General features: G+C 60.8%; 1 protein-coding gene across 1 annotated transcript in view; it reads right to left on the bottom strand.

Annotated features, from left to right (window-relative positions):
- Window positions 1-15,518, bottom strand: part of EXTL1 (exostosin like glycosyltransferase 1) — a 41,294-nt gene that overhangs the window by 22,308 nt on the left and 3,468 nt on the right. The gene's annotated exons all lie outside the window — the stretch shown is intronic.

Raw genomic sequence — 15,518 nt, 5'->3', positions numbered from 1 at the left:
TATGCTTCTTGCCCCCCACCCCCGGCCCCTGCAATCAGAAAGACCCAGCTCTTTATCTGAGGAAAACTGAGGCTGAGAGACCAAGAAACGACCTGCACAGCCCAAGACAGGAGATCTGCAACAGCTCTCCGGGCTCAGACCCCCCGCCCAGGGCTCAGGCTGCCGGCTGCATGACCTCTGCAGTGCGAACATGCCCTAGGCTTTAACTCAGGGGATTGTCCCCACACTGCTGGCTCTGCCACTGACTCACTGCGTAGCCCTGGGCAAATCTCTTCACTTCATCTCCTGTTTCAATGGGGAAGTATCAGGGGCATCACGTGGGCCAAGGCAGCAGTGCTGCCGAGGGGCCTGGAGGCGGTGGTGACAGAGCTGCTCTAGGCCCATCTACTTGGGGCTGGAAAGGGTTAACTAAGGACCTCATTAGCTGCTCCAGCTGTGAGCCAGCTGCCCAATACAAATAAAAGATGTCCAGCTTGGGCTGGGCTGCTACAGGATGGAGGAGCTGTGTGAGAGGTGAGTGATGAATGCCTGGGGTGCTCCTGATTTTCTTCCCTGTGACCCTCTGGGGTGCATCTGAGCTCTCAGCTGCACAGGAAAGGGGCTGGGTGCTGGGAGGCTGTGGGACAGATGCCCCGTGCACGTGCTCCACAGAGGCAGGGATGTGGCATGTCTGCTGTGACCTGGGGTCTCGCTCGGGGAATCCAATGGATGCTGGCTGTGACTGTCCCCTCCTTGGCTCAGAGCAGCCTTGGCTTGGGAGACAGGGCCTGGAGGCTGGTCCCTGCTAAGCCTGAGCTCCTATCTGCCCTGGGTTTGCTGGGGTGACTAGAGAATGGGCTTGTATTTGTGCTGTTTTGATCCACTCAGGGGCTTTACCTGGAGCTGTGGGCTGCTGGAAGGGGACCCTGGAGACAGGAGCCCTGTGTGTGCTGCAGCGGAGCATGGTACCCTTGCATTGCTCTAGCTTTCCCTTCCCTTCCTCCCTGTCCCCTCCGCATGCCTCAGCCCTGATGTGGAACAAGGCCACCCCCGAGAATGAAAAGGGGAGCTCAGTCTCTGCGGTCTGAGTCCTTGGCCTCGTGGCTGGGCCCTGCCAAAAAACAGGCGGCCAGCCATTGCCAAAAGCCTGGTGGTTTCCGCGGTGCAGACACCAGGGCATTTCACCGCTCCCATCCCAAATGCACAGTACGTGCCAAAGGCCGGGCCTTTGCATCTTGGAGGCTGTTAATTAAGACAGAACCGCTCCTTGCGTTGTAGCGCCATCCCCGCGCAGCAGATGCAGGTCTGGCTGATCAGAGCCCAGTAATCATGGAAACGTTACCCTGTGTTTGCCATGCCAAGGAAAACAGTGCTTTTGTCTGAGCAAAACATTCCTGGGCTGCATTGTGGCAAGCCCTAGAGACAGCAGCCTTGTGCTGCCCAGCCTGAGCGCGGAAGGGACTGAAGTAGGGAAACTGCCCGGCCGATGCCAACTTCCAAGTGGGGCAGGCTGCAAGCAGCAGAGCGGGCATGGCAAACATGGAGACACGAGACGGCTGGCATCTTCCTGGCTGAGCAGGTGAGATGGGTTCAGTGAATACAAATGATGCTTTGGCTCTCAAGCATTGAACCCCGTGGTGAGGTTTCACCTGGTGCCGCAGCTGGGATGCTGATGGTAGCTCAGCCCCACGTCCAGGCATGGGTCGGAGCAGCTAGTAGGGAGGTCGCGAGGCTGCTGGTAATGCCACCCACAGGCTCCAAGCCCCTGGCACGGTAACCCAGTTAAAGGCTAGAGAAATGGGGCTGGAAGGGACCTCCAGGTCACGTAGTCCAACCCCTTGAGGCAAGAAAGGTCTTGTCCCGTATGGAGATCAAACCCGCGACCTTGGTGGTGGTCGCACCCCACTCGAATCGGGCGCTTTGGTATCTCTGGGCTAGAGCCGCACCCTGCGGAATAAGTGGCTTCATCTCCCCAAGAAACTTGCAAGTCTCCCTCTGCTTAAACTTGACTCTCCTTCCACTGCCCTGGCTGGAGCTCCCAGCTCCCGGAAGGCGCTTCTGCTCTGGGCCGCGATGGGGAACGTGCGCCCTGTCCTCCGCGGTCAGCAGCTAGCGGTGGGAGGGTGGCTTGGGTGTGAAGTGATGAGCAAAGTGCCCGGGGCCAATGGCACCTGACAGGTGATGAGTTGGTAACAAAGGCAGGGAGCGATTGTATCGGGAACCGGTAGCGCTCGTCTTTCAGTACCACTGGGGAACGGGCAGGGCGCCAGTCCCAACATGTTCTTGGAGGCACGTGGTCCCTGGCAGCATGTACCTGGCGAAAGCGGTGGGTGGCATGCCCCAAGGCCTCTTCCCATCCTCCTCCTCCTCCTCCAGCAGGAGGAAGATGCTGCGGGAGTTGGGGCAGGTGCAGCGTCTCGGCAGTCCTGCTGCATGCCGCAGTGCAGCTGGCTCCGTCTGCCTTGGCGCGCCTGAGGGTCAGGGGCTCCAGACCCCCCGGCTGGCGGAGAGGGTCCAGAGGTCTGTGCTGCACCTCGCCTGGGGCTACAGCAGTGCCGGCCGGGGGGCTTCCCCCAGGGATGTTTCTCGACAGAGGACGGCGTGTGTGCGCCGAGATCCGGGCTCGCCGTCTTGGTAGCAGATCCCCCTCCCGTGCCTGCGCGTGCCCCAGATTGTGACCGCAGTATGAGGCCTCTGCATTGGAAATGAAGGAGCCTCTGATCGGTGCTCTGCCCTTCCCGCAGGGTGCGGGGTCTTACCAGGAGATGACGGCTGCTTCCCCCGCTGCACCAATGCCTCCTTGGGCAGCTCCTCCCCAGCCTCAAGCACCCTGTTTGAGGGCCCAGACCTTGGAGCTGGCTTCCCTTTCTGGGAGGCTCCATGCCGGTTATGAAAGGGGCTTCTGTGCCACCGGCCTGTGAGAGGCACATTCACTGCTGGGGCTCCGCAACCGCACAGGAAAATGCAATATTTACACTCATGCTGGACAGCCCGGCTCCTGTTCCTGCCCAGCGCCGCATGGGGAGGGAAGAGGCAGCACAAACAAGGAGCTACTATTCGCTGCCTGCATGCTGCGCTCGGCTCCCCGCGCCTGGGGAGAAGGGAGCGCGTCACCGGGGGGGCGGCCACGGCCGTATCGGGCTCAAAGGGCTCCTTGAAAGCAGAGGAGGCTGCGGTTGTTCTGGCCTCTGTGCCCATCGGCGCCTGTCGGACCTACAGCCCTGTGCTCCAGGGGACCGAGCCGGGGGTCGGCAAAGGCCTCCACCGCCCTGAGCGCGCCACCGCGACGTCATCCCTGCCCAGCCAGCCAGCAGGCACGGAGTGGCCCTGCCCTGAGTGTGTCACGGTCATGATGTCATCCTGTGAACCCAAGCACTTCCAGTGATGTCATGCCATGTCAGCATTAAGGAGGGGTGGAGGTCGTGGTAGCCAAGGTGCTGTGTGTTGTGGATGCAGGAGCATCGCTGCTCATCCCCACCCTTCCTCGTGGGCGGGCTGCAGGGACCCTATCCCCTGCCTCCCGTGTCTTGGGAGCCTGCCCTTCTTGCTCAACCTCTGCCGTGAGCCCCTGGCTCCCAACTGCATGGGGGCTATTGCCTGAGCGACCCGTCGGGACCGCAGGGTCCAGCTCCCACCCAGCCTGGCAAGCAGGGCTCGTGGATGAAGGCACTAGCAAGCTGCAGCCTTGCCTGCAAGTGCCACGCCAGCCTTGCCCCGAAGCCCAGGACTGCTCAGGAGAAGCAGCAATTCCCCGCCCCGTCCCAGCTCCCACGGGGGCTGTCCCTCTGGCCCAGAGAGCATGGGACAGGCTGCAGGGCCCTGGCATGGAGGGGCTGCCCTGCTGTGCCCAGGGGCTGGCCACCATGGCAGGGCGCCGCTCCGCTGCAGCTGCCCCAGACGAGCACGTGCTCAAGGGCTCTAGGCTGGAGGGTGTTCAGCTGTCCCATAGCCGTCCACTCTCTTACCCCACGTCGCAGGGTCCCCTCCCCATCCAACCAGCCCAGGAGGGCAGGCCTGGCACCCCGTGCCCCCTGGATCGCTCTGCACACTTGGCCAGAGCCCCATGGAGGCTCCCAGCTTGCTACGCTGCACCCCGTGCTGCCCAGGCCGCCCGAGCTGCAGCAAGGGGCAGGGGCCAGGTCCTGGTGACCACCCGTCCACAGCAGCGTGTGGCACACGGCACCCAGCCTCACTGGTCCACAGAAAGGCCCGGAGCCACTGCTGGCTCTTAAGTGGGAGACTGTCGCCAGTGCTGAAGTGATTTAGGAGCATGGGCCCCACTGACAAGCCATGCTCCTCCAGCCTATTCGAAAATCCCATGCTAGCAACAGCACAGGCCTCGTCCCGGATCCAAACCCCAGTGGGAGTCAGGTAGCCTGGGTATCACGGTCCACGTGCGCGTACACGGATAATCTACGTGCATGCACGCTCCACACGCGTGCTCCAGGACCCAGCGTGGCTGTCCACGTTCTCCACATACCGTTCAGCTTGGACATGGAGACACAGGCCCAGCAGGCAGCTGTTCCCAGGCCCCCGAATTTCCCCCCGCACAGCCCTCTGCAACCCTGATCCGCGATGTTCATTTTAAAGCCGCCCCGGCCCAAACTCTGCCGGTTGCCGTCTCTCTCCTGCCAGCAGATCCCAGACAAGCTGTGCAGCTGGCTTTGCTAGATCTGGTAAATTAGCCCCAGCCAGGGGCTGATGCATTGACAGCATCAAGTTTATGAACAAAAACCACCCCCGGGGAATTGAGGCACGATGCCCCGGCGCGATGCTGAGAAGCCCATTAGTTCATCGCGTCTCATTAACATCCCTGTTCTCGCTCGAGCCACCTGCCGAGAAGGGGGGAGCTTCAGCGAGGCTCTCCCCACGCATCCCGTTCCCATGCAATTTCATTAACGAACGCCGCCGTGTCTGTGCTCGCCCCTGCCTGCCCCCCCGGCCCTGTGCCAGCTCCCCAGCCTGGGAGAGGCGCGTTGGTGGCCAGGGGCGGGGGAGCCTCGCTCGAACGTCTGCTTGGATCTCGGTTATTCCCGCGCGCTGAATTGCAGGAGGGCTCTGACTGCACTTGTGGGGCCGGATCCTGACGCCGGCACGCTCGGTGCCGTGAAAGCCATCCCTGTTGCACGGATGTAGCTAAGAGCCTATCCAGACCCCGGCGCACCAATCTTGCCCTTCTGTGTTGCGACAAATGCAGCAGGACGCGCTCAAACCCGTTAGCCAAGCCAGGCTGCGTTCCTGAGCTAGCAGGGGTTTCGGAGGCAACGTCCCTTCTGGGGTCAAGACTCTCCCTTCCAGCAGAGATCCTGCCTGCTTTCCCTGGAAAACACCATGCAACTCCCCATGTCCTAAGGCTCAGCGTTTTCTGCAGCCCAGTTCCCAGCCACGATTGCATCTCTTTGCAGTGTAAGGTTCGTTCCCTTGTGTCCCTGCCTCCTGAGCCGGAGTCTGACCTCGGTCCCAGCCGCCCAGCTGCAGCGCGACCCCTGTGCCGGGATCAGGAACTGGTGTATTGAAAAGAGCTGATGCTGATGGCAGCTGCCAGCCTGGGAGCTCTCTTCGTGCACGTGGCTGCAACCATGCAGGGTACTTGTCCATCCAGGGAGTCCTAGCACTGGGGATGGGACTATTTGATTTTTTGCCCCATTCAGCCCATCAGAGCCGCATTTTTACCCCACAGTAAGTGCTAACTTGCCCTCCACTGAAGATGAACCTACCTCTGGCTTGGCTCCCACTTACCCCAGGGTAAAAGCATGCACGCAGGCAGCACGTAGCAAAGCCAGACCCTTTCTCTCCAGCAGTGCAATCCCTAACCCCCACTGAAAACACAGCCAGACCTTGGAGGAGCTGAGCTCGAAAGCCCAATATTGGTATTCACTGCAGGACGAAGTCGGGGCTCCCTGGCACTGGGCAGTTTTGCAGTGACACCTTGGAGGATTCATTTTGTTCCCAGCTTTATTGTTCCTATTGCAGCCGCGCTGAGAAATGTCAGGCCAGCCAGGTCTCCACTGGGCTCTGCCATTATACAGGCATAAAATGAGGGATGGCCCTGCCCTGACGCATCTGTAATTCAGGGAAAGGAGAGAGTCCATTAACTCATAAAACATGGTCCTGGCAAACCAGGACGTCCGTCAGCCAGAGCTATGGGTCTGTCCATGGCCCGGCTGCCTCCCCTTAATGGTGATTTAAAACCAAAAGATAAGGAGGATGCAGACCCTGGGATGGTGCAGCGAGGCAGCTGGGTTCCCCTCCTGTCCCCCGCGGCTGAGTTTTGAAGCTTACATCCTTTGTCGTGCCTTTGCGGCACCCCGGGAGCTGGCGCCGGGGCTCCAGGCTGCGGCTCGCGGTCCGATGCAGAAGGGAAAACCACGTCCCCGAGACGGGTGCAGCTGAATCCAGGCCCCAGGTGCAGTGGGGCAGCCACACGGAGGGAGCAGCAGGTAGCGACGCGGGACTCGGCAGCTCCCCAAAAGGGAGGGCACCCCGTAGCCCCGGGGGAGGGAGAGAGAGAGGGCTTTGCACCTAGAGAGGGCATCTACTGTGCACGGCTGAGAACGGCCTTATCATCCGGGCGACCGCGGAGGTGGCAGCCGGCGCCTCCAGGCTGCGAGGAGCCAAAGGCTCCTTCTGGAAACACTTTGCTACTGACGTTCTGCGGTTTCCGAACAATAATATAGTCAGCGCTTGCCCGCTCCTAGCTCCAGCCCCAGGGACCGAGCGGCTCCGATCGCTGCCCGCAGGCCCCCCGTCACCCCAAAGCCAGCAGCGGGCATGCGGAGAGGGCACAGAGGAGACGGGGGCTCTCGTTTGCCAGAGGCAGGAGATTTATTTTTTCTCCCCCCCGTCCCCCTTGATCTTTCTGCAGCAGAACAAAGTCGGCCGGCTGCTACAGAAGGGTCTTTATGTGGGCACAGGACCTGTTTGTTCAGGCAATTGCTGGGGCCGGAGGAGCCACGGAGCTGTTAACAAGCCCTTCCTCTGCTCCGAGGGCAGCGCTGAAGGAGGTTTAGTGTTACCTGCGGCTCCGGGCTAGAGCCAGGCTGCTCGTGGCTGCGCCAGGCTCCCCCCAGCCTCCCCGCTGCGGCACAGGCGCTCGGTTATTCGCCTGCCCCGTGGAAGGGAAAATGCTCCGGGGTCGAAGCCTGCTTGAATTGCCGCGCTTGTGATGGTGCCGTGCCAAATGTCTCCTTGTGCCCGATGGGTGCGCTTGATGCCAGCCTGACCGTCCAGGAGCTGGCTTTGTTTGTGGTGGGGGGGTTAGGGTTTGCACTGCTGGGAAGAAGGGGTGAGGCTTTGCTATGTGCCGGCTGCTCCGCGGTAGCTGCCTGTGTGCACGCTCTTACCCTGGGGTAAGTGGAAACCAAGCAGAGGTAGCTTAGCCTTCAGCAAAGGGGGAGAAAGGGGCCTGGGGTCAGTTAGCGCTTGCAGAGGCAGGCAGCAGATCCAGCACAGCGACTGATGGGTGGGAAACTGCTCCCATGTCCTAGCCAAAGACTCAGGCCGACCCTTGTCACACCAGCTGCTCCAGTTGGAAGAGAGACCCCCCTCCCTGCCTTTGAGAAAAGGAAACATCCCCTCATTTTACTGATGGAGAAACCAAGAGAGACAAGTTCCAACTCCTCCAAGATGACATACTGCAGCCTGGCACTCTCTGTGCTTGTTAAGTAACTAATGGCTGCACTGAACTAAATACCCTCTAATAGCCGGTGATAGCAATGCCAGGGACGTACATTAGGCCTTTCAGTCTGGGCTCTCCAAGTCCTTTACGGAGGTGAGGCCGGAGGTATCATTCTGCTTTTAGGTGGGGAAACTTGAGGCCTAGAGAGGGGACAGGACTCTGCCCTCGCTGCCTGTTACAAATCCTGCCCAAACTGCTGCAGGGACCGAGGGGCAGGATCTCCCAGCCAGATTCCCCAAGATGGGACGCCACCCCTGTCTCCAGAGCGGGGGAAACGCAGCCTTTCGGGGGACCCGGCTGACCTGGGAAATCTTTCTCTGCACAGCCGGGTGCATCCCTGCAGCTGCCGTGACCTCAGGATGGCCGCGTCCATCTGTGACATTGGGACCTTAGTAAGGGAAAGCCTGAAACGACTCCCTCTTAGACATGTGCCCTGCAACTCCGTCAAGGAGCAGTGCCTGGAGATCTCCCCCCATGCCCGGAGCCCCCCAGCCCCGCTGTTCACCATTACCCTGAGATGTGGCTAGAGCACCTAAGTGACTTAGGAGCCTAGCTCTCACTTTCAAATGGTACTTAAGCACTTGGGAGCCTAAATCTCACTGGCTCAGGACTTCGGTCCCTAACGGCCAGTCTTCCAGTAGGTCAGGAAGGCACCTTTAGGGGCCTGCGCACATTTACAGGCATCTAAATAACCCCAAAGCAGGACACCTCAAAGGACAGGATTTAGACTCCCAAGTCACTGAAGTGCCTTTGAAAACCATATTCAAGCTCATCATCTACCGGGATCCGTGTGAGCGGCTCCACCCCGTGCTGCTGTACAGTGGGTGTCAGCGATGCTTCACAGCCCGTACCAGGGCTGGGCAGAGAGGAGGCAAAACCCCGCGTTATGGAAGAAACCCACGGCAGTGAACGAGGCGCCTCACAAAAGGGGAAGAAAATGCCCAAGGCCAGCTCTGCTCGGGGAGGGGATTTGATAACGGGTTTTGCTACAAAAAAGACCTGCTGTGACGAGGAAGGTGACCGACGGTTCTGTGTCCGCCGGGCAGAGGAGGAGACACGACGGGCTGAAATCGCACCCAAGGAGATGTAGGTTAGATACTGGCGGGACTGTCTGACGCTGGGCACGGGGAGGTGAAGTGATGGAAGAGATCACCGAGAAAAGTGGCAGCATCTCGGTCGCTGGACGTACTGAAGACTCTGGGCTGGGATGTGCCCCCCGAGAGCCAGCCGAGCGACCCGGGCATAGAAGTACCGGTGCCCTCTCTCCCCGTAGACCTTACCCAAAGCAGCAGTCTGGGCCAGCCGGCCTTTTTTAGCCTGAAGACAAAGCCCCAAGGTGATCAGGTCCCTTTTGGACCAGCTTCACCTCCCCAAAGCCCTTTCCTACATGGGCGGGAGGTGGCTGTGCCCCTCATCCCTGATCAGTAGGACCAGACGGGTCATTTCTCCCAGGCTTTCAAAGGTCAGAGTGACTTTCGCACCTCTCCGAGTGCCACTCGCTGCAGAGGAAGAACCCGCCAGCCACTGGGGGCTGGCCGTCGGAGCCAATTATAACCTGATTGACCTGGCGTGACATTAAAATGCTCAGCAGAGCCCATCTGCTTGCCGGGGGGTGGTGTTTTTGCAGGGCTACACATGCCTGCAAAGAAAGGCAGTCGCGTCTGGAGGGGCGACCGGTTGGACCTCGCACTGCAGCCAGCCAGGTTGCATTGTATTATCATGGATGAAGCACCGGAGAAGAACATCTCCCATTAAACCACAGGCCATCTATTCCAAGAGGCCTGCTGTAACTCTCCATTGCCGCCTCCTCCTTTCTTTATTGCATTCTCTCCTCATTAGGACCTGTGAGTCATCCATTCTAGGTCCTTTGCTAGGAAGCACCAGGGTAATGATGCGATTAGCCTCCAAAGTCTGGGGCCTGGGCTAACAGTGGGGGAAATGCCTTGTTGAATCGAGGTCTGTTTGCAGAAATCCTTTTATTTCTGGGCTCCAGGACAGGCGTGCCACAGGCTCCTCCAGTCTTTAGGGCGACCAGCTGAGTTTGATGCACAGGGAAACGGAGGCAGGGCACTACCGCGTGCTGTGCCCAAAGTGGCAGGGAAACATGTGCCGGAGCCCAGAGGGGGACTGGACGATCTGGGCACTTGCAGCAGCACTCGCCCTGCTCCAGTCGGGGCTTCCCGCACTTCTGCCAAATCCTTGCCTCCACGTCCCTCTGCTCCTGAGGCCACCCGGGCACTTGTCTCCCTGGGGGGCTGTGGCAAACTTTCGGGGGGTGCAGGAGGTGAAGGCACAATCCTACAGCACCTCTTAGGGAGCGGGAGAGGGGATGGGCAGAGAGGAGATGCAGCCACACAGGTTGCTACCGGTGTTTCTCACGGGGGCACGTGGCAGGTGACAGCCGTCGCGGGAGGGTCCTTGCTCCAAACACGCAAGCGCCTCCGGTTTACACCATGCCCCCTCCTTGCCCACGCCAGCCTGCATGTTGCTACCAACACAGCAGGAGCAGCAGCCCGATGCTTTCAACCACTTGCAAGCGGGGGGGGCCTATTTTTCTTGCTGCGGGAGGCCGGCAGCATCTCTGCCTCAGCTCCCGCAGGACCACCGTTCGGCTGCTCTCCGCAGCACTTCCAGCCTTCCCACAACCGCTCACGCAAAAATAATCAATACCCCAGGCTGGAAAAATGCCCCGGCAGGCCCAGCTCTGTGCCGCAGCCCGGGCCTGCGTCGCTGGGACCGGGCGCTTGAATTCGTGCTCCTGCTGTTTTGTTCGCGTTCCCAGAAGAGCGTTGCACAATCCTCCTGGCGTGGACCTCCCCGCTGACACCCAGCGCCCGGGGGCAAGGAGGGGCTGGAAGGAGCTGAGCTGCTGGTGGGAAGGATGGGCAGCTGCACAGACCCAGCTGGCACCTGGGTGTTTGCTCCCCAGCTGCCTCCCGCTTTGCATGCTGCAGTCAGGGGAGGGCACCAGAGCCCCCCTCCCCTCCCTGCCGCTGGTAGTAACTTGGCCACCAGTGAATCCACGTCACCGCAGCCCCACAAAACCCTGGGCTGTTCCTCTCCGCCGGACTCCAGAGGCCACAGCTGCACCCACAACAGCTGGCTGGAAGGTAGTTAGGGGACCGCCATCCCACCTCTGGTTGCAGGGCTTCCCAGGTGGCAGGAGCCTTGCGCAGGGTGCCATGCAGCTCCTGCCGAGGGCTGTGAGTGTGGCGGGTCCTGGCTCAGTCCTTGGGCTTTCAAACCCCCGGGCAACTGAGGAACCACCGTGCATTTTGGTGCACATGGCTGCTATGTTGAGAGCCCGGCACCAGGCTTGTGGGGCCTTTCCAAAGCCCTTGTCTCCCCTCACTGAAGCCCAGGGGCTGCAGGTGCCTGGCACCCCTTCAAGAATTAGGGACCCGGGTGTGTCGAGCCAAACACCCAGAACTGAGGCAACCATATGCGACCACCTTTGCCGATCCAGAAGAGATCATGATCTCTTCGGCCCCTGGTTTGTGCCCAATCAAATGCCCTGAGAAGCTGAATGCAACCCTATTAGAAATGTGCTTTCAGCCCCCATGCGAAGGTGCTGTGGGAGCCCAGACTGCTGGGGGGGAGCTGAATCACACCTACAGCAGGTGCAAAATACCATCTTTTCTCTCCTCCTCCCCCAAAAAACAGCTGCTAGAAATTGCAGGTGCACGTTGTGCAACAAATATGGTAAGAGCAGTTTCGCTCAGGCTCAGCTTTCCTGCTGCTCAGCAACTCAGTACAAGGACAGGTCTCTGTTGTCTTTGTTCTGCCTTTCCAAAACCAGGTGCGTAGTTTCGGCTGGGGCGTGCGGCATGCTCAGAAGGACGGCACGTTTCGACGCGAGTGAAGGCGCCAGCGCCCCTGCACACCGCTGTGCCAGCGTGATGGAGGGTGTGGCTTTGCAAGCTTCATTAGCATCAAGCAGACTCTGTGCCCGGGGGCACCAATGCCCACATTTCTTTGGCAAGTCTGTGCCCCAGAGCTGGCGAAGGGCCTGGCGTGGTCTGGTCTTAAAGGGCCACATCAATGTATGGTATTAAAGGGAGGCTTTTACGGTCTCGGGTGCCCCGGAGCTCATGGATGCAGCTGAGTGGTCCCAAGCTTGTGGTGCGGGGAAGAGGCCGGGCTACAATGAAAATGAGCATCCCGCGCCCGCCTGGAGGGTCTGGAGGCCACGCAGCGAGCACCGAGTTGTCTTGCTCGAGGCTCCCCTCATTCAAGACTTGCGCTCCCCTAAACAAGCTGTGCAGGGTGGAGCCCAGCGGTGTTGCCCTCTGCCGTGGCCCTTGCAAACAGCAGCTGCCCACCCGTGCTGCCAGCCGATCTGCCCGGGCTGTGGAGGGACGTGCAGAGAGGCCTTGCCCCCGGCCCCGCATTGCCGGCTCCTTCGCTTTTACGGAGCTGGCTGGCACCGCTGCGGGCGGGTGAGCTCCGCTCGCGCCGGTAAAGACGGCAGGCTGGACCCAGTAACGCAGCTGGGGTCGGTGAAGGAAGGGGCATCTCCCCACAGCCATCCCCCCAGCTCAGCTCATCGCCCTCCGGCCCTTGGCCGATCTGATAAAGGTGGTTAAGATCCAGGTCGGTGCTCTTCTCTAGAGACGTCGGAGTCAGTCCTGCCCTGGCTCCCTAGGCCAGTTCTTCACTGCCTGCCGAACGGGCTGCACATCGCTCTCAGTGACCTGCGGGCAACCCCTCCGGAGGCCGCCCCTTTGCAACGGCATCGCAGCAACTTTCTTAACAGGCTGTGGCACCACGCGGGTTCACGCAGCATCGGAGCCCCCTTGCCACCCCGATCCCAGGGCTGGAGCAGCCCATGGGCATGCAAGGCCCCCAGCCACGGCCCTGTGCTCCTCCCCGATGGTTAGGCTAACGCCGTGCTTGGTGAAAGGCAAATCTTGTATCTGCAAATTGGATTTCCAGGGCGTGGGAAAGGGAAGGGACTTCGGGAGCTCCAGAAGCACCCAGTCCTTCCAGCACCAGCCCCTCTTCCGTCTACACTTCCCCGCCTGTCGTACCCAGCGCCCTGCTCAGGGCACTTCGCCTTCCCGCACGGGTCAGGAAGGGAACCCAGGAGTCTCGCCCCCGACTGCGATGAGGCGGCTCGGGGCTGCAAGGGGCAGAGCTGCTGCTTCTCTTTCTGGGCAGGGCCTGGCAAGGGGCATCTGCGCTGCTCCTGGTCCTCCTGCAATGGGACCCCAGGGTGTCACTCTCAGTCTGAGCCTCTGCCAAGCGCAGGGGCTTACCCTGAGGGGGACAGCCAGGCCGCTGCGCCCAGGGGGCAGAGCAGATGCTGCAGGGGCTGGGAGAGGAGAGCCCGGTCTCCTGAGTCCTGGCCCAGAGCTTTAACCCCAGGCACCCCCCTCCGCAGGGTAGTGCCTCTCGCCACCCCCTTTCTCTCCTCCTGTAAAGCTCGGCATGTTGATCTCTCACCGACCTGCTCCTAGCTCCCCTGGGCCGCGCTCCCAGGACCCAGCTGCGCTAATACTCTGCCGCGACTCCTGACTCCCCCCATCCCCAAGCTGCAGGACCTCTGCGGCCGAACGGGGGTGCCCAGCTTGGGGCCCACGATGCAGCCCCCCTGGAGCCAGCAGCAGGCTCAGCCCCTGGACTCCCGTCCAGTCCCAGCATGTCACGGGGCTCCTGCGCCTGGTCCGAGATGGATCACTCACCCGACGGGCATGCAGGCGGCGCTGCCTGCAGCAGGGTGGTGGCAGCCCACGGTCTTCCCCTCTGCCAGGGTCACAAACCAGCTGCAGGATCAGCCTCCCCACCCCAGCCCTGGAGGGACCCAGGTCCGTGCTCCGGCCCAGCCTGCGTTGCAGCCAGGGCCAGGGCAGGGAGGTGACAGCAGCAGTGCCGGGCTCACAGCCTGCAACCCTTTGCTCTGGGGGGGTCTCTTGTGACCTCCTCCATCCTCAGCCCTGGCACCAAGATCTCTAGCTGGGGGCTTTGTGCTGCGGGGAACTGGGAGGGAAGCCTTGCAAGCCACGTGAGTGTCCCCAACCCCAGTGCAATACCTATTCCCTTCAGGAAGCCACTGACTGCTCCGTGCCTCAGTTTCCCCACCCCTAAAATGAGGGCGATGGCCCATCCCCAGCTCACAGGGGTCTTCTGAAAGCAAATGCTCTCGTGCCTGGGAGGGGCTGGCTGGCAACAGCCAAGGCAGCCAAAAAAGGACCATGGGAACGAACACAGGTCATCAAAGGATCGTGATGGTCCCTGTCAGGTGGGGAGCAGTGCGCCAGAGGCCAAAGGAGGCGCTGCCTCCTGCACCAGGCCCCTGGGCTCACGTTCGTGTTCAGCCCCTCCACGTCGGCGTGCCAGGGCCCGGCACTTCGGTGGGTCTCAGCTAGTCTTGACTCCGGTCCAGGTAACCTCGGCTTCACGGGACTATGTGAAAGAGAGCTTACAAAATTCGGAGCATACGTGCCCTTGGGGCTTCTCTGCCTCCCTGCTACTCCCCAACAGCTGCCACTCCAGGACCCTTGTGCCAAGCCTCCCTCTTGGGCTAGAGGCAGAGGACAGAGCCGGGCTTCACAGGCCCTTCTCCCTGCTATGGGCCGGGGCAAGCTGCAGAGCCTCTCCCAGGCAGGTCCAGTGATGCTGAGCTGCTGACCGGTAATGCCTCTGCGCTTGCAGGAGGGGAGGTCTCCGTCTGCTGGGGCCTGCTGGCAGTCCTGGGAGCACGGGGAGGGAGATCCCCAAGTCACTCAACCCCTTGGTTGCTGCCCTGCTCCCCCCCAGAGGTGGCTGCCTTTCAGCCGCTTTGTATATACAGGGTCTTATCCTGATCCTCCCAAGATCAATCCTAGTTTTGCTACTCGTTTCAAAGGCCAGACTCAGTCAATGCAGCTGGTTGTGTTCTCCCAGGATCCCCGTCAGCATCGGCATCACCCGCCCCTGGTTAAGTCCATCCCCCCCGACCCCAGGATCCTGCTGCGGGCTCTTCTGGACATGGGGCAGGCACATCGGTGACCCATCACCACCCTCCTGCCCGGGCTGCCAGCATGTGCAGCAGCCATGCCCAGAGCCCAGCTCTTGGCCAGCTGCTGTCACCAGAGCCCCCCCCAGGAACGACGGGGCAGAGATGAGTCACTTGCGTCGGGCATCCGGACTCCGGAGCCAACAGGTCTCCCGGGAGTCGCCGAGCACGGAGGGGACGCAGCGGTCGTTATCCGCGTGTCATCGGTGCAGCGCGTTTGACAGAGGAGCCCTCTGCTGAGTCACGTCTCGCTCACGGGCAGCAATGAACTCGGAACAAAACCCCGGGGCAGAGTGTGCACACACGCATGCATGCACACACCCCCCTTTGTATACACACGCGTGCGTGCGCGCACAGATACACATGCATACGCATGCACCTGTGCAAACTCCCATGTATGCACATGCACACACACAAGTATGCACACACATACATACACACATGCATATGCATGCGCACGCATGCACCCATGCGTACACATGCACATACAAACAAGCACATCAGCACGCACACACACACACACACACACACTCCTAAGCATACACATGCACACATTCATGCGCATACACAAATGCACATGCATATGCACGCACGTGTCCACATGCACACGCATGAACAGCCACAAGAAAAAGAATTCAGCCTCAACCACCAGCACCAAAGTGGCTCAGCACCACCCGCTCAAGGCCGGGGCAAGAAACATGGATGTGGACCAGGACAGAAGAAGCGCCCACAGAGGATGCCTCTGCCTAGGCAGCGTCAGCTCCTGCCCTGAGACAGGGAGGGTCTGATCCAGCCCCCGAACCTACCGCTGCAAACAGTTAATTGTGGGGGGGGGGGGGGAAAACCTTTTCCCAGGGGACTCCA

The sequence above is a fragment of the Gavialis gangeticus genome, unplaced genomic scaffold (assembly GCF_001723915.1).
Source record: "Gavialis gangeticus isolate Ggan-Ray unplaced genomic scaffold, GavGan_comp1, whole genome shotgun sequence".
NCBI lineage: Eukaryota > Metazoa > Chordata > Crocodylia > Gavialidae > Gavialis > Gavialis gangeticus.
The sequence above is the reverse complement of the archived record's forward strand: the minus strand, read 5'-3'. Positions and strand labels throughout refer to the sequence as shown.